Consider the following 27,745-nt stretch of genomic DNA (forward strand, 5'->3'; position numbering starts at 1 on the left):
CCGCCATTTGCGTACGCCGTTTTTTTTTGCTTGGCTTGCCATGATAGGCTACGTAAATACTTTTGTAGCCTATGACGGCAAAAACCAGGATGTAAATGGCGGCCGTGGCAGCCAGTCGAAAGACCAGCCGCCGCCACTGCTGCTGCCGGAGCCACTGCCGGAGCGGCCGCCGTCTGGAACATCCGCCCCAGGTAAGCTTTGTCCTGGGTGGAATCCGCAGGGGGGTGGGGGGTGGCAGGCCATTCCGCCATGGATTTCGGCAGGCCAAATGCCAGTGTATTCGGCCTAGTGATGTACGAAAGTCACTTACCTGGTCCCGCAGCTTGCTTCGCGGTAGGGGGGAGGCGCTTTGGTTCTCCCCCTGTAGTTCAGGCCGGGGGGGGGAGGCGCCCTGCCTCGCTCAGCCGAAATTCAGGCTGGGGAGAAGTGCCCCGTCTCCCCGGCCGCGAAATAAAAAAAGAATGGAAAAAAAAAAAAACACCCGTGATAGGCTACATAATGATTAACGTAGCCTATCAAGGCTAGATTTCCAAAGTCAGCCGTGATAGGCTACGTTAATCGTTATGTAGCCTATCACGGGTGTTTTTTTCTTTTTTTTTTACTTTATTTTGTAATGGCGGCGGTGGCAGCCAGTTGGAAGACCGGTCGCCGCCACTGCCGAACCGCCCCCGAACCGCCGCCAGGACCCACCGCTGAGAGGGACATTCGCATGAGGTAAGTCCCATCCCGGGGGGGTGGCGGGGGGGGTGGCGGAGAATTTCACCAACAATTTCGGGGGGCTGAATGCATTGGCATTTGGCCTCCCCGAGATTCGTGGAGAAATTCACGGCCATCCCTAATTCGGCCTCACTGAAATCCGTGGCAGAATTCTCCGCCATCCCTACTTTGTTCATAATTCAGGCATTACTTTAAAAGTGTGTCTAGCAGCTATGTTTTCTTTTCATTTTTATTCTAAAGTAGGCATAGGGGGCCTGATCTGTATCTTGAAAGCCCCACCTCTATCTCCCACCATTTTGGCCCATTCCAGATCAGGGCCCTGCACCTCCTGTAGAGTCCAACCTGATAATAAAAAGATGTAACTGCTACTGCTAGACACACATTTAGGGTGCAATCCTATGGCTGTTAGTCAGCTGCTAAACAGCCATAGGATAGGTCAGGTCCCTGAGAGCCAACTTCCACCCCTTCCTGCGCTGCCTCATAGGCAGCACAGAATGGCCCCACACTCTGTGCTTGGAAGAAGAGAGCATAGTGGCAAAAACGGGGTGTTCCTGGGGGCGGGGCGGAGTGGGGAGGGCCGTTCCGACACTTCCTATGCATTGTCCAGCGTCCACCACCACCACGCTCCGACTTCCCGCAGCTGGACAGCCGAAATCGGCTGTCTAGACAGAAATGGAAGACAGCTGAAGCATGGGGGGGATGATCCCCTCCACACTGCTCCTGCCCTGCATTGTCCAGGCGGTCGCCTCCAACTTTGGGGTGGCCGCCTATCCTGATAGGATTGTGCCCGTAACTAATATCTGTTTTGCCCCTAATCATGAGCCAATCGCCCACTTTTGTCCGCTTGTGGGTGGCAGCCATTTTGTTGCATGTTCAGAATGTGATCATTTTATCTGCTTATTCAGTCTCAGTAAGAAACTGTCCTTCTTTCCTGATGGCTGTATTTAACCAAATCTTAGTATCACATTCCTGGGGTGGGAGAGAGAGAGAAAGTGTTCCTTTCCAATCCCACTTCAAGTCTGACAGCCCATTACCACAATTCCCAGTTCTTTGAGGAACTCACATGTTAGTAAGGATGGACGAAAGTCCCTTACCTGGTCCCGCAGCTCTTTTCGGTGGGGGGGGAGGCGCTCCGGTTCTCCCCCCAAAATTCTTGGTGGGTGGGGAGGCGCCCCGCCCCTCCTGGCCAAAATTCTGGCCGGGGGGGAGGCGCCCCGTGTCCCCGGCCGTGAAATAAAAAAGTAAATTGTAAAAAAAAATAAAAAAAATTGATAGGCTACGTAATGATTTACATAGCCTATCATGGCTAGATTTTCAAAGTCAGCCGTGATAGGCTACATAAATCTTTATGTAGCCTATCACGGCTGACTTTGAAAGAAAAAAAAAAGTGCGTACGCAAATGGCGGCGCCCATGGGCGTCGCCATTTGCGTTCCTTATTTGGGCACGGGTAGTCTACATAAAGATTTACGTAGACTATGGCAAAAATAAGGGCAATGCAAATAGCAAATAGCGTTGCCCTTATTTTCGCCGTAGTCTACGTAAATCTTTATGTAGACTACCCGTGCCCAAATAAGGAACGCAAATGGCGGCGCCCATGGGCGCCGCCATTTGCGTACGCGCTTTTTTTTTTTCAAAGTCAGCAGTGATAGGCTACATAAAGATTTACATAGCCTATCACGGCTGACTTTGAAAATCTAGCCGTGATAGGCTACGTAAATCATTATGTAGACTATCACGTTTTTGTTTTTTTTGTTTTTTACTTTACTGGGAAATGGCGGTGGCGGCACGCCGCCGCCATGCCGCCAGGACCCGCCGCTGAGCGGGACATTCTTGAGGGACAAACACACTTCTCATTCTGTTGTTGTAGAATCTGGGGGGCCGAGCTGCTGAAAGCTGGTGAACTTCACCACCTGGACAGATTCCTCCAATATAGCTAATTGCAACGCAGCAACTGAATGAACAGCATGGCCAAAAGTTTGCATCCTCTACAGTGCCCCGCACCCAATGTTGTCCCAGGGCATTGGGGTGGGGTGGGGCAGAATGGTGGCTGCCACAAAAAATGGTTGAGAGTATTTGGAGAAAATTCTGCAAAATGGTTGAGAGTATTTGGAGAAAATTCTGCAAAATGGTCTTCTTTTTTGACAGGGGTGAGGGGGCTCAGTCAAGGTGTTTGGGACAACTCCTTGGAGATACATCCACACTCCCAGTCAAGGTGAGGAACCATATTTAGGAGGGGCCACTTCAAATCTAGAAGAACACTATATAGACTAAATTCCCTTTATCTTGTAACAGCAAAACTAAAAATGACTCATTTAAAGTATGCCTTACGGTATGGTCATTTTAAAGGAAAATCAGATACATGTTCTCAGAAAAAAAGTCTTCTGAGAAATTTAATATCTGCTCTAGCCAGATCACAACCTCACCAACAGCCTGGCATGCTTCCACAGGTGATTCTCACAAATTTGAATGGGGCCAGGGGCTTTGGATATTAAATTATACTTTGTCCCTTTCTTCAGAACAACAAATGAGCCTCTTGGATATTGTTTTCTGCTCTTGTTTCTTTGGCAAGACCTTGTTCATATGTAAGAGAGAACTTAACGTAGTCAGAAGCAGAATGTAATTTGTCCATTCAAATGATCAAGGCATGATAGTTATCATGCAACTGTTCCCTAATGATGTTGCTGAATCCATAGAAGAGCTGGCATGGGATAGTGGGAGAGAGATGGGAAGGAAGGCAGAGATACTAGTAAAAGGGTTATACTCATGGGGCTCAGTAGCAGGAGAGCTGCAGTGAGATAGAGTGGCATTTGCCCCCAAAGCTGAAATAATTCCTCACTTTATTGTCAATATAATGCAAACAAAAAAAATCACCTAAAGGGAAATTCAAATCATTTTTTTCAGGTGGGAGGGGGGATCCTTTTCAGACAGAATAACAGAGACATTTCAAAGGAAGCCGAGAGAGTTTTGATGAGCCAAGCACATTTCTCATTAGGGTTTTGCACATCCTTAAGTGCTGGTACACAATACCAGGGATGTTTTCTAAGTTCACCTCAACCACATTTCTCCCTGGATCCCGGAGTTCTAAATCATTTGTTCGTGTTTCCAAAGTGGGACCAATGGATTAATGCTGCTCAGTTGGTACATGTGTCTCTTTGTTTCCAAATCCTGTAGAGAGCACAATGTGTGCCATGCTTTTCGTCCTCTCCATTCTTTCATGTGTTTCTCCCTTTTACATTAATGTGCTTGTGCTAGGGCCAAACCAAACCATTTGCAGGTGGTGAATGGGGGCACCTATTTTAGATGTTTTCATGGGTAGGGAAACCCGTTTCATCCAGTTCACTGGGGAGATGGAGTTCCTTAGCAGAGCAACAGTGGAGTCTCCTTCTCCCTTTTAAATCTAGAGTGGTGGTAGTGGACTTCCACTCCCCGCCCCCGGTGTTTAAAAGCAGCCTGAGCAAGAGTTCTGGCCACTACTATGTCCCTGCATGCCTCTGGACTGTGCTCTTGCTCCAAGCACAGTGCCTTTGATCTCACACATAGAAGGGGGAAAGCTGAAGTGGAAAGGAAGCCCACCACTGTTGCCACTGTGCATTTTTTTCCTAAAGAAGGAGCTGCATCTGCTGCTCTGATAAGTGCCTCTTGTCACACTACACACTGGACAAAAAGGTTCAGCCCCCATTGTTCCTGTTTCAGAGGGTGGTGATAAATTAGGGATGTACGAATCCCTTACCTTGTTCCATTCTGGGGATCCGTGGTGGGGGGAGGTGATCTGTCCCTCCCCCCAGAATCCTCCCCAGCTGGCTCTGCTCCGTGGCAAGGCTGCAGAGTTGCCAGCTGGGGCCAGCTGCAGCTGGACTTCCATCCGCTGCCGGGCTGCTGGAGCCCAGGAGTCCATGGCAGAATGGATTACCCCCCCACTGCCACCCCCCGAAATCCTCCCGGGATGGACCTACCTGGTGGCTGATGCGGCGGTGGCTCCGGCTCGTCTTCCGGCCACTGCCGGGCTGCTGCAGCCGCAAATGGCAGCCATCGTAGCGGCCACCATTTGTGTCTTTGCATTAGGCCGTGATAGGCTACATAAGTATTTTTGTAGCCTATCACGGCAAAAGGCAGGGGCGCAAATGGCAGCCACTACTCCATTTGCGTCCCTGCCTTTTGCCAAGATAGGCTACATAAGTATTTACGTAGTGGCGTAAATGGTGTAGTGGCCGCCATTTGTGCCCCTGCTCTTTGCTGTGATGGGCTACATAAGTATTTACATAGCCTATCATGGCCTAATGCAGGCACACAAATGGTGGCCGCTACGATGGCTGCCATTTGCGGCTGCAGCAGCCCGGCAGTGGCCGGAAGACGAGCCGGAGCCACCGCCACATCAGCCGCCAGGTAGGTCCATCCCGGTGGGATTTCGGGGGGTGGCAGTGGGGGCGTAATCCATTCTGCCACAGACTCCAGGGGTCAGATTCCAAAGAATCTGGCCTCACTGGAGTCCATGGCGGATTTCTCCAACATCCCTACGATAAATACACAGACACGCACGCACACACACAAACACACAATGGGTTGGATCTAGATTTAGGTGCATGCATTGCAACGGGGCTGATGGAAGCAGATTTCCCCACCTGTCCTCCTCACAGCAGCCCCTGCAACCCCTTAAAAATCCTACAAAGACGGTTAGGGGACCCTGCTGAAAGGGGTGAGCTGTGTGTGTTTGTTTGGGGAGGAGGGAAGGATGGGTCCATGAAAGAGAGACACCTTCTGTGAGTGGAACCCTTCTGTCCATGTATGACAGACTCTGACCTCTGACCAGTTTGGGGGATGAGCCCTCTAAGTGGGCCCACCACTGGTTCATGATCATAGGGGTGGACGAAAGTCCCTTACCTGTCCTCGAAGGATGTTCGCGGTGGGGGGGAGGCGCTTTGCTGCTCCCCCCGCGAAGTTCCGGCCGGGGGGGAGGCTTCCCGCCTCGGCCCGGCCGAAATTCAGGCCGGGGGGGAGGCTTCCCGCCTCGGCCTGGCCGAAATTCAGGCCGGGGAGGAAGCTTCCCACCTCGCTCGGCCACGAACGCGAAAGTTTTTTTTTTTTTTTTAAATGCCCCCTGATAGGCTACGTGATGATTCACGTAGCCTATCACGGCTAGATCTGCAAAGTCAGCCGTGATAGGCTATGTCAATCGTCACGTAGCCTATCACGGGTGACTTTAAAAAAAAAAAAAGCGCGTACGCTAATGGCGGCCCCCATAGGGAGCCGCCATTTGCGTTCCTTATTTAGTCGCTGTAGTCTACATAAATGTTTACGTAGACTACGGCGACCAAATAAGGAACGGGAATGGCGGCTCCCTATGGGGGCCGCCATTATCCGTACACACTTTTTTTTTTTTTTTAAGTCACCCGTGATAGGCTATGTGACGATTGATGTAGCCTATCACGGCTGACTTTGCAAATCTAGCCGTGATAGGCTACGTTAATCATTACATAGCCTATCAGGGGGCGTTTTTTCTTTCTTTTATTGCAATGGCGGCGGCAGCAGCCGGTCGAAAGACCGGCTGCCGCTCCCGCCCCGCTCGAACAGCCACCGAACCGCCAGCCGGACCCGCTGCCGGGAGGGACATTCGGCGAAGGTAAGTCCTGTCCTGGGGGGGGTGCGGGGTGTGGGGGGGGGGTTCGGAGGATTTCTCCCCGAAACTTGTTCGGGGGGCCGAACACGTTGGCGCTCGGCCCCCCGAAGTTTCGGGGAGAAATTCTCCGCCAACCCTACATGATCATTGATAAAACTGTGCAAAAAAGCACACATTTGATTGTATTTAGTGGTTGTACCAAGATTCTTCTTGTGTGGTGTTTTACTGATGCGCAAACGTGCCCCTGCAGATCAGTAAAACTCAAGGGGGTGGGGAATCTCCATGCCAATTAAATACAGTGCCATCAACATCGTGTGTGTGTGTGTGGGGGGGGGGGTTGTTGAAGTGTTTTATCCATGCACGTGTTTAATGTAGAAGGGAAAGAAGAGGCAAATGAATGGATGCATTTGAAAATTGTAGCAAACTGTGTGCACTCCTAATTCCAAATTCATTTTAGGACTTCTAGTTAAACCAGAAATCAGGAGAAACACAGGGCAAAACAAAGGTACGATAAAGGAATGAAATGGGGGAAGTCTCTGATCCCTGTACAATGCGGAGTGAATACTCCCCCTGCTCAAACCGTACCCATGTACCAGCACACAGACAAATGGCAAGGGAATTATTTGTTTTTAATTAAACTCCTCTTCTATACCCATGTTCCCACGTAAAAGTTCGATAGCCCAAATGTCGTTTACTCTGCATAACTGGTTTATTCAGTGGAATGAGTCTCTAGGAGTGCATTTCCCCCCTATTAACACAGGAGTTTAGTAATAGTCCAAGCACTGCTTAAATGAATTTGCTGATCGCAGCTCCAAGTCACATCGTCTTTATTCACACCATCAACTAAACACACATAATTTGGCACATGGAGTGGTGCTTGCTTAAAGGATGCCAAACATTAAGGAAGCACCGAGAGAGGGTTTAACTTCTTTACTCTTTCCAATTCATTTTCTACCTTGAGGTTAGACTTACGGTAAATATATATTGAACAGCAGAGAGAGATAATGGTGGGGGATCCCATCTCCCACTCTACTTTATGAATTGGGAAGATTCTGATCTTTGACTTTTTTATTGCCATGAATTCTTTATGAAAATTATCTCTTCAAAAGAATATCCTATCTATCTATCTATCTATCTATCTATCTATCTATCTATCTATCTATCTATCTATCCTATTCAGGAGAATGGTGGAGAAACAATAGTAATCTTTTATTTTGGTTGGTTGGTTTTAAATCTAAAGGAAACACTAAAGTGAACCAATACCTATTTAATTGCTGATAGATGTTGGGCTGTTTCCGATGTCAGCATTACTTGGGGGGGGGGGGGCGACACAAAGTGTTCAGTATTTGTGGTTTTATTTCTTTGTTTGTTTGTTTCTTACATTTATATCCTGCCTTTCTTCCATTGTGGAACTCAAGGTGGCTACATGTGGTTCCCAGGTGGCCTCCCCTCCAAGCACTGACCAGACCCAAACCTGCTTAGCTTCAGCAAAGTGGCTGCCTCATGTGCCTTCAGACCATGCCTGGGACCAGTAATCTCTATAACAGACTTGCAAAGGCAGCCACTGTTAATCTAACCCCATTTTTAAGGAGGTTGCTGAACCTGACTACTTTTATTTTGAAGGAAAAGCCACAGTGCAAAGCCATTTCTTACACTCCCCGTTCCAGACAACGGATAGGCGCAACACAGAGTGCCAGAGCTCAACTGTATGTTAGGTGTGACACACCTTTTTAAAAGCGTGCTTTAACTGGTTACTTTTACTTTCAAGGGAGAGTATGTGCATAGGGCCCCCATCCTGAAATGGATTGGGTGCCTGTACAACACTGGTTTTCCACAAAAAATCTGCACCCTCGGCCCTGGCTGCTATTTACCCCAAAGGTGCTTTTTGTAGTAAACAGCACCTTTGGGGGCATATAGCAGTGGGTGGAAGAAAAGCAAGAAGAGGTACCAATCTGACACAACCTTGTACATCAGGGGTCCCCAACACGGCATCCATGAGTGCCATAGTGCCCACAGGGACCTCCAGTGGTGCCCACAATGCTCTCCACTCCCTGCCTCCTTCCCCCCATTTTGTTTTTAAAGAAAAACCTTGTAAAATGTTAGGGTAGTCTTCTCTCTCTACCTTTCTAGCCTCTAGCTTTGCTCTTTCTCTCCCCCCTCCCCTTTACCTTGCTGTTTCTCTCCCTCCCAGCTAGAGATGCTTGATAAATTCAAGATGGACTAAAATGAGCTCAGATTTCTATGAATCTGACCTGTGGAATCTGCTGTGGAGAGACCCACGCAGGCAACGTGGAGTCTGTGGACTTTGGGATGATTTTTTTTTTACTGTCCCGAAATTTATGCATATAAATTCATAGGAAAATATGTACGTTTCTGCTGAGGAAACAGTTAATGGAGTGGGACAATATGCTAAATGTTATGTACTAAGGTAAATTATGTAAATACCTATGTAAATTAAATACTTACATAATTATTTGTGTACTTTTCTGCATGACAAAAAAAAATTGCATCCATCTTAGGGATGTACGAAACTCACTTACCTTTTTGTGGAATCTTTCACGGTGGGGGGGATGGGGGAGGCGCTCCGTCCCTCCCCCCAGAATCCTCAACAGGGGAGGGAGGTGATCCGGTCCTCCCCCCCAACCTCAACGGCCGTCTCCGCTCCCAGAATCCTCGCCAGCCAGCCCGCCGGCCAGGGCCATCCGCAGCTGGATTTCCGGCCATGGATGGGCTGCTGCGGACACAAATGGCGGCCACCATAGCGGCTGCCATTTGCGTCCAGCCAGGCAGCCATGATAGGCTATGTATGTAGCCTATCACGGCTACCCCCCCAAAAAAACCCCAGCGTATGCAAATGGTGGCAGCTACAGTGGCCGCCATTTGCATTCCCTATTTTTCGCCGATTTATCTTACGTAAATATTTACGTAAGACAAAACGGTGAAAAAAAGGGGAACGCAAATAGCATAGTGGGCGCTATTTGCGTTCCTTTATTTTTCGCCGTTCTAGCCTACGTAAATATTTACATAGGCTAGAACGGCGAAAAAAAAGGAACACAAATAGCTCCCACTACGCTATTTGCATTCCCCTTTTTTTTGGCCGTGATTGCCTACGTAAATATTTACATAGGCTAGAACGGAGAAAAATAGGGAACGCAAATGGCGGCCGCTGTAGCCGCTGCCATTTGTGTACGCTGAGTTTTTTTGGGGGGGTAGCCTATCATGGCTGCAAGGACGGCAATGGCAGCAGCAGAAGCCCAGCTGTGGCTGGCCAGGAGACCAGCCGTCAGAGCTGCTGCATCCGCCCCAGGTAAGTGCCATCCCGGGGGGATTCCACGGGGGGAGGGCACAGGAGGCTGTGCCACATATTCTGGGGCACCGGATTCTAAAGAAAAGAATTCTAAAGAATCCGGCCTCACTGGAATCCGTGGCGGAATTCTCTGCCATCCCTAATCCATCTGTGGACAGACGATGGAACAAAAGGCACCTGCCAATCCACGAAACACAGACGGAGCGGATTTTACACAGTCCGTACATACCTGCTCCCAGCCTTTAGCCTTGCTCTTTCTCTCCCCTCTCCCCTTCTGCTTGCTGTTTTCCCTGTCCTCCCAGCCTCTAGTGTTGCTATTTCTCTGCCCCTCCCCACATCTTTAGCTCACTTTAGTTGAGCCAGACCCCCACAGCAGCCATTATGTGACTAGTTACATCCTCCATGGGAGCCTTTTGGTGGTGGTGCCCACAGCAGTTTCTCACATTCCCAAATGTGCCCACAGGTCCAGAAAGGTTGGGGGCCCCTGTTGTAGATAACCCATTTTTCAATATTTTCAACTCCATCCCATTGTGAATACTTTGCATTATTTAGTTTACTATGAAGGTAGAAATTAATTCTCATTATGGCACTTGTCGTAGTGAATGGTGGACTATGTTTCATTGTATACTGGTTTATGTTTAATTTGTTGAACGAAAATTCATTTGTTTTTAATTTTAATGGAAACATGCAAAAGTGGCAGGGATCATCACAGATCTGCCAGTTTCTCGATCTGCACATGAGGAACTAGTTAACAGATCAGGCAGGGGGATAACAAGCCCCATTGTTTATGCTTGCAATTCAATATCAAGCAAGAAACATGTGTGTAGAGGTTTGCTTTCTCATGCACATGGCTTTATGCTTGCAATTCAATATCAAGCAAGAAACATGTGTGTAGAGGTCTGCTTTCTCATGCACATGGCTCCTAGCTGGATCAGAGCTACTCAGGCCATTGGTAGGTTTAAAACGACTCCTTATTTTCTGAAATAGTTTGCCCGAATCTATATAGAATTTCAGGGGTAGTTCTTTAAATACTCCATCTTGGCTTGTTGATTTTTCAGCATCAGCAGCCATTTACTGCTCCATATACTACAAAGTGAGAGAGATTATCCCTTCATTAAATGGCTTTTATCCTTGTGACATCTTCTAGCACACTGGCTCTTCATTAAATTATTTTTCTGCAACTTTCCTGGCTCTGATTTCATGTTGCTTAACTCTTTTCCCTTGTGAGCTGTTAATCCAGGGACCAATCAAATTAGCCATACAGCTTGTTATAGAGCCTAATAACAGTGAATATTTTTAAATGCACTCTGGTTCATTATTTGAAATCTCTGCTGGAAAATGCTGAAATTCAAAAATATAAAGAATTCAAATGAATACCCAGTTCATCCAATGCATGACCCAGTTTATCCTTGACACAGAAAAATACACGATGGTGATGATGATGACGATGATGACGATGATGACGATGATGACAATGATGACGATGATGTAGGACTGTCAATCAAAGGACTTTTTAATCTGTTTATCCCTTACTGTTTCTCTGAATAATCAATCACCCATTGGTTAATTTAAATTATTAACCTAAACTATTGTGCAATTCTTGCATTGTATAACTATGCAATTTATATCAATGTGCAAATATATTTAAATAAATTTACATAATAGCTAACCCTCAATCTTGCTTTTTTTTTTTTTTAGATATTCAAGGAAGATAACTTACAATTTCATGAAAACAATCTACCCCTAATTCTTAAAAATAAAATCCATCTGTAATATTTTATTTTATTCTCTATTTCAGAGAATACAGAGTGGTCTAAAGTAGGGATAGCTGAATTTATTTTTGAGCCATGTTACTTGCACATGTTTTCACCCATAATTCTGTTCTGTTTAATTTCCATTCTGTGCATTTTTTAAAAAAATCAAATCCTCTCAAAATAGTATTTAAATGAGTATTTCCTCCCAAAATGCAAATTGAAATGAATATTTTGCTAGGTTTAAATTGCCAAAAATTGCATTGCAACCTTTAGAGAAGTCTAGTGGTGGACAGCTAAGTTCTGATCTGCACATTAGTGCAAGATGTACAGATTACATAATTTCATATTGGAATATTGGTGGGCCAATGAAGAGGGAGGAGGGAGGGAGGAGGGAGGGAGGGAGGAGGGAGGGAGGGAGGGGGATGGGACAATTTCCTTTTCTCTCCCCTCTCTGCAAGCCACCATTGATGATCCCACTGATGGACTCAGAAAAATGGTCCAAGTTCTTCCAGATTGTTCTAGGAAGACCTCAAATCATTGATGGTCTAAGAGAATGGAAGAACATGGGACAACACCACATGAAAGTGGTTCCCACACAATTTGGGGATATGCTAGGAGGGCTTTAATTAACTACTGATGGAAACTTGCAGGCCTAGGGCCTCTTCACATGGAGTTTTTATCCTGCTATTGAAATTGGTTACTCATGGCAGTTTGTAGGTCTTTTAGATGATGTTGTTAACCTCCAGGGCATTTCCTGCACTAAATGACCTTTATTCCTTTTTTTTTTTTTTAAATCGGAGATAATGAGCTCTCAAATTATAATGCTTGAGTTCCCTCTGTAAAAAGAGTAAAAAACCCACAATAAGAGGAGCTAGACCACAGCACCATCTAGTGGCTGTATAATGAAACATATGGAAGACTCAGATAAGGGGGGAAAGGAGGGGGGGAAGGAGGGGAAAGGAAGCACTTGTAAAGGGAGTCCATTGTGATCCTGCACTTAAAACGGAAGCAGAAAGCCCATTTTAAATGTGGGTTTTTAGGCTGGTGTAGAGATGCTCCCAATAATAATCTTGCTGGTATTGGCTTCAGTTCTGCCAGGCCAATATTCACAGATGCATTTAGAGGTGGCACCTCGGGATGGCGGAGAATTCCGCCTCAGACTCCGATGAGGCCGGATTCTAAGAATCCCCTGGAGTCCGCGGCGGAATGAAAGACTAACCTCCGCCACCCAGGGGAATTCGCGTGGGGCTGGATTCTACCTTCTGCTGGCTGGCTGCTGCTGCCTGTCCCGTCTGCTCCTTCCTGTCTTCGGACGCAAATGGAATCGGGCATAGCAGATGCCATTTGCATCCCTGCCATTTGCTGTGATAGGTTATGTAAATCTTTACGTAGCCTATCACGGCAAAGAGCAGGGACGCAAATGGGGCCCGCTATGCCATTTGTGTCCCTGTCTTTTGCCGTGATTAGGGATGGACGAAAGGGACTTACCCTGTCCCGCAGCTTGCTTTGCGGTGGGGGGGAGGTGCTTCGGTTCTCCCCCCGAAGTTCAGGCGAGGGGGGGAGGCACCCCGCCTCGCCCGGCCGAAATTCAGGCTGGGGGGGAGGCGCCCCATCCCTCGCTGGTGAAATTCAGGCCGGGGAGGAGCGCCCCATCTCCCCGGCGGCAGCGAAAAAAAAGTAAAAAAAACACCCCAAACACACACCCATGATAGGCTATGTAACGATTTGCGTAGCCTATCATGGCTAGATTTCCAAAGTCAGCCGTGATAGGCTACGTAAATCGTCACGTAGCCTATCACGGGTGACTTTGGGAAAAAAAAGCGCATACGCAAATGGCGGCACCCCATGGGCGCCGTCATTTGCGTTCCTTATTTTGGCACGTCTAGTCTACGTAAAGATTTACGTAGACTATGGCGAAAATAAGGGCAACGCAAATAGCAAAAATAAATAAATCTTTACGTAGACTACCCCTGTCCAAATAAGGAATGCAAATTTGCGTATGCGCTTCCCCCCCCCCCCCAAAGTCACCCGTGATAGGCTACGGGACGATTTACGTAGCCTATCATGGCTGACTTTGGAAATCTAGCCGTGAAAGGCTACGTAATTCGTCATGTAGCCTATCACGGGTGTGGTTTTTTTTTTTTTACTTTCCTTTTTTATTTTGTAATGGCGGCGGCGGCAGCCGGTCGGGAGACCGGCCGCCGTCCCCACCCCTGTCGAAACGCCGCTGAAACGCCGCCGGGACCCGCCGCCGAGAGGGACATTCGCCGACGGTAAGTCCCATCCCGGGGGGGGCGGGGGGCCGGCGGAGAATTTCCCCAACACTTTTGGGGGGCCGAATGCATCGGCACTCAGCCTCCCGAAGATTCATGGAGAAATTCTCCACCATCGCTAGCTGTGATAGGCTACTCAAATCTTTACGTAAATTTGCATCCCTGATCTTTGCCGTGATAGGCTACATAAAGATTTACATAGCCTATCACGGCAAATGGCAGGGACGCAAATGGCATCTACTATGACAGACGCCATTTGCATCCAAAGACAGGCAGGGCAGCAGTGGATGGACCTGGCCGGCGGCTCTGCAGACTTGCTGCAGAGCAGAGCTGGCCGGGCAGGATTCCGGGGGGAGGAACGGATCGCCTCCCCCCCGTGGACCCCCCTGATGGACTTAAAGGTGAATTCCGTACACCCCTAGTGGCACCTTCCTATAACCTTCAGTAAGGAGGGAAGCTATCCCAGAGCCCTGTTACCAAATGGGTTTGCTCACATGTAGTTGTAAATTACTTTTCACTTTGTCTTTGCTCCAAGAGTTAACCCTCATTGGGAACAGCCTATGCCTCAGGACTTCTAAATGCAATGTGGGCATAACAATACTGACCTTCCTTGCAGGATTGTTGTAAGGTTTACTTGGAGTAAGTATATGAGGCTCACTGACCACTCAGAAGCACTATCAAAGTACTAAGTGTTATTAATAAACAAATTAAAATGCTCAAGAATAGGACTAAGGCAATATAATACAGACACTGTTTAGGGCAATATAGTCATTTGCTGTATTATGAATATATTTGAAATAAAATGAAAAGACCTCATAGTTAAGCTATTCTATTACTCGATCTTTAATTAATAACATGCCAGCTGTAAAAGTCTACATCTTGAGTCATGCCAAATTTTTCCATTATATTTTTAAATTGTTTACAGTGCTTTGGCAACTGCATGATGCACTTTTGAACAGAGTGCTATCTTGCTGAGATGTTAGTTACTCTTGCCCTGATCCAGCTTTAGACACGTATAAGAGTGGTATTTGCACATGCCTACTTGTGCCAGAATGTAGGCAGGGATGTGCATTTGATTACACATCCCATTGGAAGTAAAGCTGTGCGGACACAGCACATCCACATTCACATGTGCATTTGGAGTCCAGTCCTTTCACAGCTCCTGATCCAGTAAGCTGATGCACATACAGAAGCCTCCTTCTCTGCATGAGCCACCTTATCTGGACTGGAGTGCCTACACATACTCTTGCCTTTGCACCATAGGATTCCCATCCAACTTCTTTGAACTTTAAAAATCCGTCACGATTATAATCCACACATTCTCATGGACTGTGTGCATTTTACAATCTCAGCCCTATATAGATGGGTGCAGATGCCATGGCTCAAAGAATTCACCCACAGAACATTTGGTTGCTGTTTACAATGAATTCAGAGCCCCTTGACTGAAGAGTTTGCCAACTGTTCTAGCTTGTTGTTGTTGTTGTTGTTGTTGTTCAGTCGTTCAGTTATGTCCGACTCTTCACGACTCCATGTACCATAGCACGCCAGGCCTTCCTGTCCTCCGCTCTCTCCTGGAGTGTGCTCAAGTTCATACTCACTGCATCGGTGATGCTATCTAGCCATCTCATCCTCTGCCATCCCCTTCTCCTTTTGCCTTCAGTCTTTCCCAGCATCAGGGTCTTTTCCAGGGAGTACTGTTCTAGCTAAGGGTGTACAAATCTGTCAGTTTCACTTTCTCCTATATAGGGATGGACAGACTCACCCCCGTCCACGTTCATCGGGCGCTCGGCAAACTGCCACCCCTGCTCGTGGAGAGCACCACGGGGCTGCCTGTCCCCTTAGCAAGTCACCATTTTGAGCAACAACGGCAGCTCGTTATTCTGCGTTAAAGGTCTTTTACGCAAATGGCAGCTGTACAGCAGCCATTTATGCAAGGTTAGATGGTTCAGTGAGTGGGGGTGCATGGCAGCAGCAGTTCACAGACCGCAGTCAAGCAGACCAAATGATGTCTGCATCCTAGAGTAATAAAGGAACTGGCAGAAGAACTCTCAGAACCGCTGTCCATTCTCTTTGAGAAATCATGGAGGACGGGGGAAGTGCCAGATGACTGGAGGAGAGCTAATGTGGTCCCTATCTTCAAAAAGGGTAAAAAGGAGGAACCTGGGAACTACAGACCAGTCAGTCTGACATCAATCCCTGGGAAAATTCTGGAGCAGATGATAAAGCAATCCATCTGGAAGCACCTTGAAAACAATGCAGTGATTACTCGAAGCCAACATGGATTTGGCAAAAATAAGTCCTGCCAGATGAATCTGATCTCATTTTTTGATCAAGTAACCTCCCTTGTAGACCGTGGGAATGCTGTAGACATCATATACGTCAACTTCAGCAAAGCTTTCAACAAAGTTCCCCATGATATCCTGATGAGCAAACTAGCTCAAAGTAGGGATGTACGAAAGGCACTTACCTTTTGCGGATTATGTTTATGGTTGGGGGGGAGGTGTTCCGTCCCTCCCTCCAGAATCCTCACTGGGGGGGGAGGCGCTCCGTTCCACCCCACCCCGGAATCCTGGCCGGCCAGCTGTGCTCCGCAGGGATTCTGCGGAGCCGCCAGCCGGCTCCACCAGCAGCCGGACATCCGGCTGCTGGCTAGCAGGGATGTAAATGGCAGCGGCCATAGCCGCCGCCGTTTGCATCCCTGCAGTCAGCCGTGATAGGCTACGTAAATGTTTACATAGCCTATCACGGCTGACTTAAAAAACAACAACAACAATGCACGTTGTTGCTACACTATTTGCGTTCCCCTTATTTTCGCCATCTTAGTCTACGTAAATGTTTACGTAGACTAAGACGTGCCAGAATAAGGAATGCAAATGGCGGCGACCATGGCTGCCGCCATTTGCGTACGCGCGTTGTTGTTGTTGTTTTTAAGTCAGCCATGATAGGCTACGTAAACATTTATGTAGCCTATCATTTTTTTTTTTTAACTGGAAATGGCAGCGGTGGCAGCCGTTCGGAAGACTGGCCGCCGCAGCTGCCACCGCCGAACCGCTGCCACCAGGAAGATCCTCCCAAGGTCAGTCTCGTCCCAGGGGGGTGGTGGGGGTAGGCCGTTCCGCCACTGATTTTGGGGGGCAGAATGCACTGGCATTCGGACTCCCCGAGATCCATGGCGGAATTTTCGTACATCCCTAGCTCAAAGTGGGCTAGATGAAACAACGATCCGGTGGATCCACAGTTGGCTAGAGAATTGGACTTAAAGAGTGCTTATCAATGGGAACTTCTCAAACTGGGGAGAGGTAATGAGTGGGGTACCGCAGGGCTCAGTCCTGGGCCCAGTGCTTTTCAACATTTGTATTAATGACTTGGAGAAGGAGGTGCAGGGAATGCTGATCAGATTTGCAGATGACACAAAATTGGGTGGGATAGCTAATACTTTGGAAGACAGAAACAAAATTCAAAGTGATCTGGATAGACTGGAGCGCTGGGCAGAAAACAACAGAATGACATTTAATAGGGATAAATGCCAAGTTCTGCACCTAGGAAAAAGAAACCAAATGCACAGTTACAAGATGGGGGATATGTGGCTCAACAACACGACAAGCGAGAAAGATCTTGAAATTGTTGTCGATCACAAGCTGAATATGAGCCAACAATGTGATGTAGCTGCACAAAAGGCAAATGCCATTTTGGGCTGCATTAATAGAAGCATAGCTTCCAAACCCAGGAAGTACTAGTTCCCCTCTACTCAGCACTGGTTAGGTCTCATCTGGAGTACTGTGTCCAGTTCTGGGCACCACACTTGAAGAAGCATGCAGACAAACTGGAGAGGGTTCAGAGGAGGGCAACAGAGATGATCAGAGGACTGGAAAGAAAGCCCTATGAAGAGAGACTGAAAGAACTGGGCATGTTTAGCCTTGAGAAGAGAAGACTGAGGGGAGAATGATAGCACTCTTCAAGTACTTGAAAGGTTGTCACAGAGAAGAAGGCCAGGATCTCTTCTTGATCATCCCAGAGTGCAGGACACGGAATAATGGGCTCAAGTTACAGGAAGCCAGATTCCGGCTGAATATCAGGAAAAACTTCTTGACTGTTAGAGCAATACGACAATGGAACCAATTACCTAGGGAGGCTGTGGGCTCTCCCACACTGGAGGCATTCAAGACGAGGCTGGACAGCCATCTGTCAGGGATGCTCTGACTTGGATTCCTGCATTGAGCAGGGGTTGGACTCAATGGCCTTGTAGGCCCCTTCCAACCCTACTATTCTATGATTCTATGATTCTATGTGGAGTCTGTCAGACTCCACCCCCATATTGGACACCTGCAACACCCCTACTCGTATATTTGAACTTTTAGAATCTCAAGGTCTTTCTGTCCCATTTACGCAGAAAATTGCATTTTTAAAATAGGTTCTTATGAAAAAACCCTGAAATGACATCCTCACTGTTCAGCATCAGCCAAATTCAAAGGGGACAGCAATTCCCAAGCTAGGAATTCCCAGCATGTTGTATCTTCTTGCCACATACCTATTAAAGACAGGGAGAATGTCAGAAAAAAAAGAGGTGGTGACCCTAATTCAGCCCCACAAACATGGTTGCATACAAATAGGAATCCAAAGACTTTTAAGAGCTAAGCACTCAAAGCCCCCCCATCCCCCCACCCCGCAAAAGGCACGCAAAACAGGACACCTACCTGCTGCCATTGGCACTGACTTGCGAATGGTGGCCGCATCCACGGCTGCCATTAGCTTCTTCACTATAGCCGTGATAGGCTACGTAAATACTTACTATAGCCGTGATAGGCTACGTAAATACTTTGCCATAATAGCCTACGTAAATATTTACGTAGGCTATCATGGCCAAAAAAAAGGGAACGCAAATGGCGGCTGCCATTGCCATTTGCGTTCTCTTTTTTTTGCCATGATAGGCTACGTAAATACTTACGTAGCCTACCACAGCTAACGCAGGGACGCCATTTGCATAAATATTTACGTAGGCTTTCATGGCAAAAAAAAAAAGGGAATGCAAATGGCGGCCACCGTATCAGCCGCCATTTGCATTCGCTGTTTTTTTTTTTTGCCGTGATAGGCTACGTAAATATTTACATAGCCTATCACAGCAAAATACAGGGATGCAAATGGCAGTGGCTACGGCAGCTGCCATTTGCATCCATCCCTGCAGGCTGCCCAGCGGCCAGATGTCCAGCTGCGGGCGGCCCCGGATGGCGGCTCCACAGAATCTCTGCAGAGTGGAACAGGCTGAACAGAATTTCAGGGGGAGGGACGGAGCGCCTCCCCCAAACTGCGAATGTCACCCTTCGAAAAGGTAAGTGACTTTCGTACATCCCTATGCACAAATGACCTCTTGAAATTCTCCACCATATCTGTGGCAGAGAAACTGGGGAGACAATTTCACCACATTTCTCCAGTGGGAAGAGCAATTCTCCAACAATTTCTCACAGGTGAGGTTCACCATTGCTAAGGGTTGTAGCACAGCTACTTTTTTTGGTAAGGGTTGGGGGGGGTTGCACTGTCACTGCAAGTGGCAACAGCCTTGCCCCCATTTTGCATTCTTCACAATATGCTATACCTAGCATTGTTCCAGGGCATTGGGTGGTGGTGGTGGTGGTGTGGGGGGAGAGGTAAGGCAAAGCCCTTCAAAAATGAGGAAGAAAATTTGGGGAAATTCTGCAAAATGGCCTTTTATTTCGAGTGGGATAATAAAAGAAACATCTCAGGACATTTCCAAGAAAAATGTCTTCTGAGAAATTTTGGCTCAGTTCTAGTTTAGGGTTCAGCACCTTCCCCAGAATCTTTCAAATGAATACAATTTCTGAGGGGTGATTGGGGGTACATCTTGTCTCTGATGCAGGTGCAGAGAGATGATTGTACAATGAAAGACAGGACACACACACACACTCCTCAGCCACATCTTAAGTAAAGTAAGCACAACTTTACTTAAAAACTTCTCTGAAATTTCTTCTCCTTTGGATTTCTTTTTGAAAGCCATTTATTTTTTATCAAGTTGATTGAAAATGGTAGAAAAAGATGTGGGAGAAATTTTTGGCACAGAACTAACATAGAGCATCTTGACACCAGCCTAAAATCCTGCATTTCAAACAGGGCTTTCTGCTTCTGTTTTAAATGCAAGATCACAACGACTCCTTTTCTCAGGCTCTTCCTTTTCCCCCTCCCCTTTCCCCCTCCTTCTCCCCCATATTTGAGTCTACCATATGTTTCATTGATCTTGCTCCTCTTCTTGCCGCTTTTCCTTTTTTCACGGAGGGAACTCAAGCGGAACACAATGGGGTAATTTGATAGCTCATTATCTGTGATCTATTTAAAAATAGAACAAAGGGCATTTAGTGCAGGAGACACCCTGGAGGTTCACGGCGTCATCGAAAGAGCCAGCAAACCTCCATGAGAGAGCCATCCCAATAGAAAGATAAAAGCTCTGTGTGAAGAAAACTATAATAGCTCCTTTTTTTGTTATTGGTTGGTTACCATGAGCCTGCTTATAAAGTCTGTATCAACACATGACAGATCAACCCACAAAGAGGTTTATCAAGTCTCTGGTGGGCTGCCATAGATGGCTGCTTGGCTCTGTTGGGCTTGGTAAATCACAGAGTCGAACATGCCTCCAGTGGATGTAAACACAACCTCAACTACATCCCCAAACTAAACACTACGATAAAGTAAGTGAGATATATTAGTTTGCAGTGAAAAGGAATGATGCCAACAACAACAGCAATGTGATTGTGGTGTAAAATCAAAAATAAACCATCTCTTATTACAGACTTTAAAATGGAGACATAGATTAAGTTTTGTAAATTGCATGTATGATTAAAAATTGATAATGTAATAATTTCCTCTGTCTTATTAGGAGCCATTAACTCCGATAGCAATTTGCATGCAAACACACTAATAAGACTGGAGAAAAAAAAATCTAATAATGCAATATTTTAGAAATCTGCACATCCAACGGGATGCATTCCTACGAGGGCAAAATTAGCTATAAGTCTGAAACAGAAGATGTTAATATTTTATGGTGCCTTTTAAATCACACTCTAATGGTGTCATTTTGCAGAGCTGCCAGCAAAAAAGCTCTTCTCAGTTATGCTGTCATTTGTGTGTTCCAAACCCTTTACAGAAAGCCCCTTTGCTTGAAACTTCCCATAATTTCTCACCAATTCAGTAAGTGTCAGGCTCGTATAAACAGTGCAATTTAAAGACACGAGCAGAGGCCAAAAATACTGATGGTGCCTTAATAAGTGGGAAACCCAATAGTCCTGAATTTACAGAAGTATGCCCAGTTCCTGTATATTTCAGCTGACATTATGGGTTTGACTTTTATTCTGCTCCATACCATCCAGCTACATCCAGCTCAACCAGCTGTCAAAAGATACTCAATCCACTGTTTGGGGGAATCAAAGTTTCCCATAGCGCTGATCACATCATTTCTAGGTTGCCCAAAGTGGACAGAAATGTCTGTGCTGCAGCTGTATAAGACGGATAGGTTTTGATTTCTAAAAACTAAGCTGCCACAAATCTTCTGTGTCTGAAGATACATGTGGGAGTGTCCATGATGTGGGGATGTAACTAGCTCAGAAAGACTGATTGGGGGGACATAGTTCATGGATTTGAGTTAACAATCCAGAGTTCCAGAGTTCTACAAATTGGATTCAGAGCTTCACACAATAGTGAAGACCACCCTGTATAGTTTATCTGTGGACTCAAACTAGAGATGTGTGAGACATTCATTTCAGTTCAGTTTTGACCAGAATTTAGGGCATTTCTACACCAGCCTAATATCCTGGATGTAAAACAGGGCTTCCTGTTTCCATTTTAAATGGAGGATCACCACTGAGTCCCTTTACATGATGCACTTCCTTCCACCGCCCGCCTCCCCATATCTGAGTCTTTCATTATCTTTCTTTGATCTCGCTCCTCTTCTTGCTGCTTTAAGTCTTTTCATGGAGGAAACTGAAGTGGAACACAGCGGGGTAATTTCATAGCTCATTATCTATGATCTATTTAAAAACAGAACAAATGGCATTTAGTGCAGGAGGGTCATGGCAGGGTCACAGTGTCATGTAAAGAGCCCGCAAACTTCCATGATGGAGCAATCTTAATCGCAGGATAAAAGCTCTGTGTGATGAAGCCCTTAGCCAATTCACTCCTCTAGGAAGTGAATGTGGACCTAAATGTACTGTGGTCAAAGCCAGCATGTTTCTGAGCTTGCAATGAGATTTGTGCAACAAAAAATGCATACATTTGGGAAATGTACACAAGCACACTTTGATCAATAGGAGAAAAATGCATCCATCTAAAAAAAAATGCACACAGCGGTGTATGCATTTGGAAAAATGTACAAGAAAATATGGACACATTTCCGTGCAATAAGTAAAATACACACACACACACACCAAAATTTGCAATCTGATATGGATGTGAGTTGGAACAAGCTTTGAGAACCTTGACAAGCTCAATTTTGGTGATTTGAACATCCCTAAATCAGATCCCTGCTTATCCATCCCTGCTGTACATCTGGTATTGTCCCTGATATTTATTTATTCAATAGATTCATAAACTGCTGCTGTCCATATTTATAAATATCTTTAAGTAGTTTGGAAATGAATGGGCAGGCCCTGCTGACATGGAACTCCATCTGTACTTCAGAGTGACTCTTTGCTCATTTGGCCATGACAGCAGTCAAACTATCTGTGGGAGGATGCTCACAGAGACAACTTTAAGGTATGGATTCATCAGTCCTGTTAGTGCCAGTTAATAGTGGTTCCTTTGATTGCATGACCACATTCCCAGGCTGTCATAATCATGAGCATCACTGTTGATTGTTGTCGGGATCTGAATGTTCAGAGGCATTCCTGGTCTGCCTTCCCACCACTGCCTCTTGCACTCTGCAAAAATGTGCTTCTAAAGGATGGGAGAGTCACCAGAAAGCATGTGATGGAGATGGGAAGATAAATCAGCAAAAACAACACCACCCAGAACAGTCTCTTTCACATATAGTCATGAAATCACTTAACAATGAGGTTCTTTGGATTCTGGCCCATATTTGTGGTAATCCAATCTACACATTACATTTGCACATGTGGTTGCTTATTTGGGGATTGTTGTATCCTTTATGTATTTGCTTATTTAGTTAGTTACGTTTACGATTTGGCTGGTTCGCCAGCTACAGCCTCACCTGGACAGGGTTAGCTTGGCCAGAGTGGTACACGGGCTACCTCAACACTGGATTACTGCACTGCCCTCCATATGGGGCTCCCCTTAAGACTGCTCCAGAAGTAGGGTTGGCGGAGAATTTCTCCCCGAAACTTCGGGGGGCCGAGCGCCAACGTGTTCGGCCCCCTGAACAAGTTTCGGGGAGAAATCCTCCGAACCCCCCCCCGCACCCCGCACCCCCCCCGGGACGGGACTTACCTTCGCCGAATGTCCCTCCCGGCGGCGGGTCCAGCCGGCGGTTCGGCAGGTGTTCGAGCGGGGCGGGAGCGGCAGCCGGTCTTTCGACCGGCTGCCGCCGACGCCATTGCAATAAAAGAAAAAAAAAACGCCCCCTGATAGGCTACGTGACGATTCACGTAGCCTATCATGGCTAGATTTGCAAAGTCAGCCGTGATAGGCTACGTCAATCGTCACGTAGCCTATCATGGGTGACTTTAAAAAAAAAAAAGTGTGTATGGATAATGGCGGCCCCCATAGGGAGCCGCCATTCCCGTTCCTTATTTGGTCGCTGTAGTCTACGTAAAGATTTACATAGACTACGGCGAAAATAAGGGCAACGCTATTTGCGTTGCCCTTATTTTCGCCATAGTCTATGTAAACATTTACGTAGACTACAGCAACTAAATAAGGAACGCGAATGGCGGCTCCCTATGGGGGCCGCCATTAGCGTACGTGCTTTTTTTTTTTTAAAGTCACCCGCGATAGGCTACGTGACGATTGACGTAGCCTATCATGGCTGACTTTGCAGATCTAGCCGTGATAGGCTACGTTAATCGTCACGTAGCCTATCAGGGGGCGTTTTTTTTTTTAAAAAAAACTTTCGCGTTTGCGGCTGGGCGAGGCGGGAAGCCTCCCCCCCGGCCTGAATTTCGGCTGGGGCGGGGATGGAAGCCTCCCCCCCCGGCCTGAAATTCGCGGGGGGAGCAGCGAAGCGCCTCCCCCCCACCGCGAATGTCCTTCAAGGACAGGTAAGGGACCTTCGTCCACCCCTATCCAGAAGCAGAGGCTAGTGCAGAATACAGCAGCCTGGCTGTTTTCAGCATGCAAATCCTTTGCTGAGGGAGCTGCACCAGGTCAGTTTTAAGGTTTTGGTACTAGTCTGTAAAGCGCTAAACAACTTGGGACCAGGATACCTCACAGAGCACCTTCTCTCCTATCAACCTGCCCAGACACTGACGTCATCAGAAGGCATGCTCCTGGTGGTTCCACACGGACCTATTGCCCAATTGGAGTCCACCCGGAGGAGAGCCTTCAGTGTGGTGGCCCCCGTTCTATGTAATTCCCTGCCACTGGAGGTCAGGCAGGAGCCAATACTGTGTTGTTTCCGGTGCCTCCTGATAACAGTTTTATTCCAGGAAGCCTTCCTTGGCTGACTAGCCACAGTTTTATTGTTACGCTGTTTTTTTAAAAAAAATAATAGCTTTAATACCGTGTTTTACTTCTGTTATCTTTTTATCTTTTTATCTTTTATTGTTCACCACTCCGCAATCTGTTTAGATGTGGAGTGGTATATAACTGCAATAAATAAATAAATAAATAAATGGATAATTCTTTTCTGTTCATAATTCTTATTACCTTTCTGCATCTTCCTCTTTTAGACCTACTATGGGGGGGGGGGATGTAGATGCCTTCTGAATTTTGCCTATGCCTTTTAGAGGCTTCTTTTATTTGTGTGGGATTTTCTATTGTATGCATGTGTGTGTGCTTAGGATTTATTGGGGATATTAATTACTTATTGCCATTTATGATGCAATAAAAATCACTCATCCCCAGGTTCATCTAGTGTTAATTCTGTATTCTTGCAGCCAACAAAGTTTGGTAGAAATTCATTAGCAATTGCCCCAGAGCCATGAATATAACCATTTTATGTGTGTGCGTTTTTTAAAGGTCATTTATCTGTGAGTGAAAGAGAATTGCTACAGTAAAGTCTAAATAAATTTAATTCTTAAAATATTGTTTTTCAAATATTATTACTCAAGAGCTATTGATATTTTAGAATCCCTAAGTAACATTATAAAGGGCAATACAACATAATCTATCATATGTTGAACCTCAAGGGTAAATTTTGAAGCAAAATACAGAAGGTCAGCCATTTTAGGCTGCAACCCTATACGATACCCACTTTCCTGGGAGTAAGCCCCATTGAAAGGGAATTACTTCTCAGTACACATGTATAGGATCGTGCTGTTAATGTCCCATTTTTTAATCCCCAAATGTAAAAGTATGTAACTATATCTACTAACATTCATCTAAAAGTAGCTCCCTTTAAACCTTGCCTTGTCCATCACACCCATTATTTGAGGTGGTAAGCTAAAAGAAATGGAACTATCTTTTTTCTTTGTTTGGTAAAGTACCATGTACATTGGTGGCCCTGTAAGAATAAAAATAAAAATAATTCAATTAGATCAATGCAAGACACACTACTTGTAAAGTCAGAAGTATTAAGAGCAGGGCAGCCAGCCAGAAAGGCACTGTTTAACATTTTAGTGATAGCAAGGACAGTGTTTCAGTGCTGAAGGACAAACACACACCACCATTAGGGGTATATTTGTTTTTAATTATTAAATTGTATTATTATCTAGGACATCTGCCACATGTCCCCATTCAATTTGATTTTAAAAGCACCCATTCTGAACTGGGAAGTCCTCTAAGCCTTGTCATCCTCCATGACAGAGGTGGGAAACCATTTTCACCCCAAGGACTAAATTGGCCCCAGGTTGGTAAATTGGGGCATGCATGCCAGCAGCAGCAGAAGCCCTGCCCATTGTGGGTGGAGCCAATGCTGGCATGCCCCGCCTTTCATGCAAACAGACACTTACCCCGTTCACATACACACACCCATCCGTCCTCACACTCTCACCCCATTTCACACACATACACATTCACACACACCCTTCTGCGCCTCATGCCCCATCTCCTCAGCAGATCCATTCAGATCATCCGAGGGGGTGGCATTTTCCCTGCCCATTTTTCGGCAATGAACAGAGACAACTTCAGACAAGAGCATGTTATGCCTGAACTACAGCAGACAGATATTAGACAAGCCCTTTCCCCCAGGCCCAATGCCAAGAGAGGCATATGCAGGCATAGGTGTTTCTCAGCACTCGTTCTACCAATGTGGGGTTTGGGATTTGAGGATCCCTCAGACAAGGCACTTACAAAGTGCCGCTTTAACCTGGAAGAGGCAGAAAATGCACCCCCAACATTCTCTCAGGCTTTCTCTAACTTACTGTGGACCGGTGCTCCATGCAAAAGGAGAATGGCAGTGCATCCTTTTCCATGCTTGGGCCCAGTCAGCAGTAACTGAACCTTGCCATCCTGTGGAGCTGGCCAGGAAAAAGACAGAGTCAGTCCACAGCAAGGCTCAAAGGCCTACTGATGGATACACTTATGGTTAAATGGGTGGGCAAATAAAGAGCTGTTGTGTTTACTGTTTTATACCTCATAATATTTATGAGTTAAATCAAATCCATATAAATCAAACAAGTTTTAAAAGGGTGAGGGGAGGGTGTGTCTATGTCTTGGACATAAATAGCCAGAACACAGGCCCATTAAATCATAGTTAATAGTTACAAGACTAGTGTGAAGCACAGGAGGGTATGCATAAGCCATAGGAGCCCTAAGACTCACGGGGTTTCAGGATTAAGAAAGGTTTTGCGCATAGATAAATGCTACACATATGACTGTGATATTAATGCACCATTTACTTGGATGTTCCACTGGAAGCAATGGTAGTTATTTGCATAGAAATGTAAAACTGAGGTGTGGAAATAGTTTTATTCATTCATTAAAACCTTTTTAAACAATCCTTCATCTTTGTGGATACTAAGGCAGGGCATGTAGTTAATGTGAGTAAAACAGCAAAACAGCAAAACACACCATCATCATAAAAAAAGAAGGCAGCAACTACAATAGAGCAGACAAAATAACAGACAACAGCAATATATCACATACTTTAAACCTTAAACCTTTAACGTTGAGAAGGGTCTACTGAGCAGCATCCACTCCCAGCTCAGTAAATGATCCGGTGCTTCTTTCTGTCAGTACACAACTTACTTTTCCACAAAGAATTAACTTCCTGTTGAAAAATGAGTGTTTTTCATCCAGATTCTGAAGCCATTAAAAGCACAGTCACCAGGGGATAAAAAAATTCCCACCCCCTTCCCTCTACTTCTGAAGAGACACTGTGCTGTGACCTCTTGGAAGCACCCTTCTTTTTTGCTCAGGGCTAGGAACCTGAGTCCTCTGCTGGCCCAGTCTCTAAGCTCATAATACAAGGTACTGCTGTGGCTGGTGCGTCATTGCAGAACAAACTAGCAAGGCTCCTGAATGGAAGCAAGCAGCCTGAATTCTTCCTAGATTCCACATTTTTATCCTCTGAGGTAAAAGTAATACCTTTTCTTGGCCAAGCATCTGCTGCTATGGGACAATGCATGGCTACACAAGCTTTGGAGTTATACAGGATATTGAGAATGAGCAAAAGGGGGAGATGGCAAATTCTTGAACTAATTTTCATGAATGTATTAGCAACTAGCTCCCTACAGAGGGGAAAAATAGCACTTCAGGGGTACAGAGGCCATAAGGCTAGGGTGGCCACTTACGCTTCACCAAAACAGAGGACAAAAAGAAACATGGGTTTGCATAAAATTTGCATATGCTAGAGAATTTAGAAATGATTACTATAATTTAAATAAAAATACAATAGATATCACCACCATAATGGGAATGACGATGACCAGGCGGCCTATATGCCTGGTCAGTCGGCTGTCCTGGGTGCTAACTGTTGATGGGCAAAATCAAGGACTCTTTTTTTTCAAGGACTCCCTTTTTATG

This window comes from Heloderma suspectum, chromosome 1 (genome assembly GCF_057233095.1).
Source record: "Heloderma suspectum isolate Gila_16-S chromosome 1, 16-S_ref, whole genome shotgun sequence".
In the NCBI taxonomy this organism is placed as follows: domain Eukaryota; kingdom Metazoa; phylum Chordata; class Lepidosauria; order Squamata; family Helodermatidae; genus Heloderma; species Heloderma suspectum.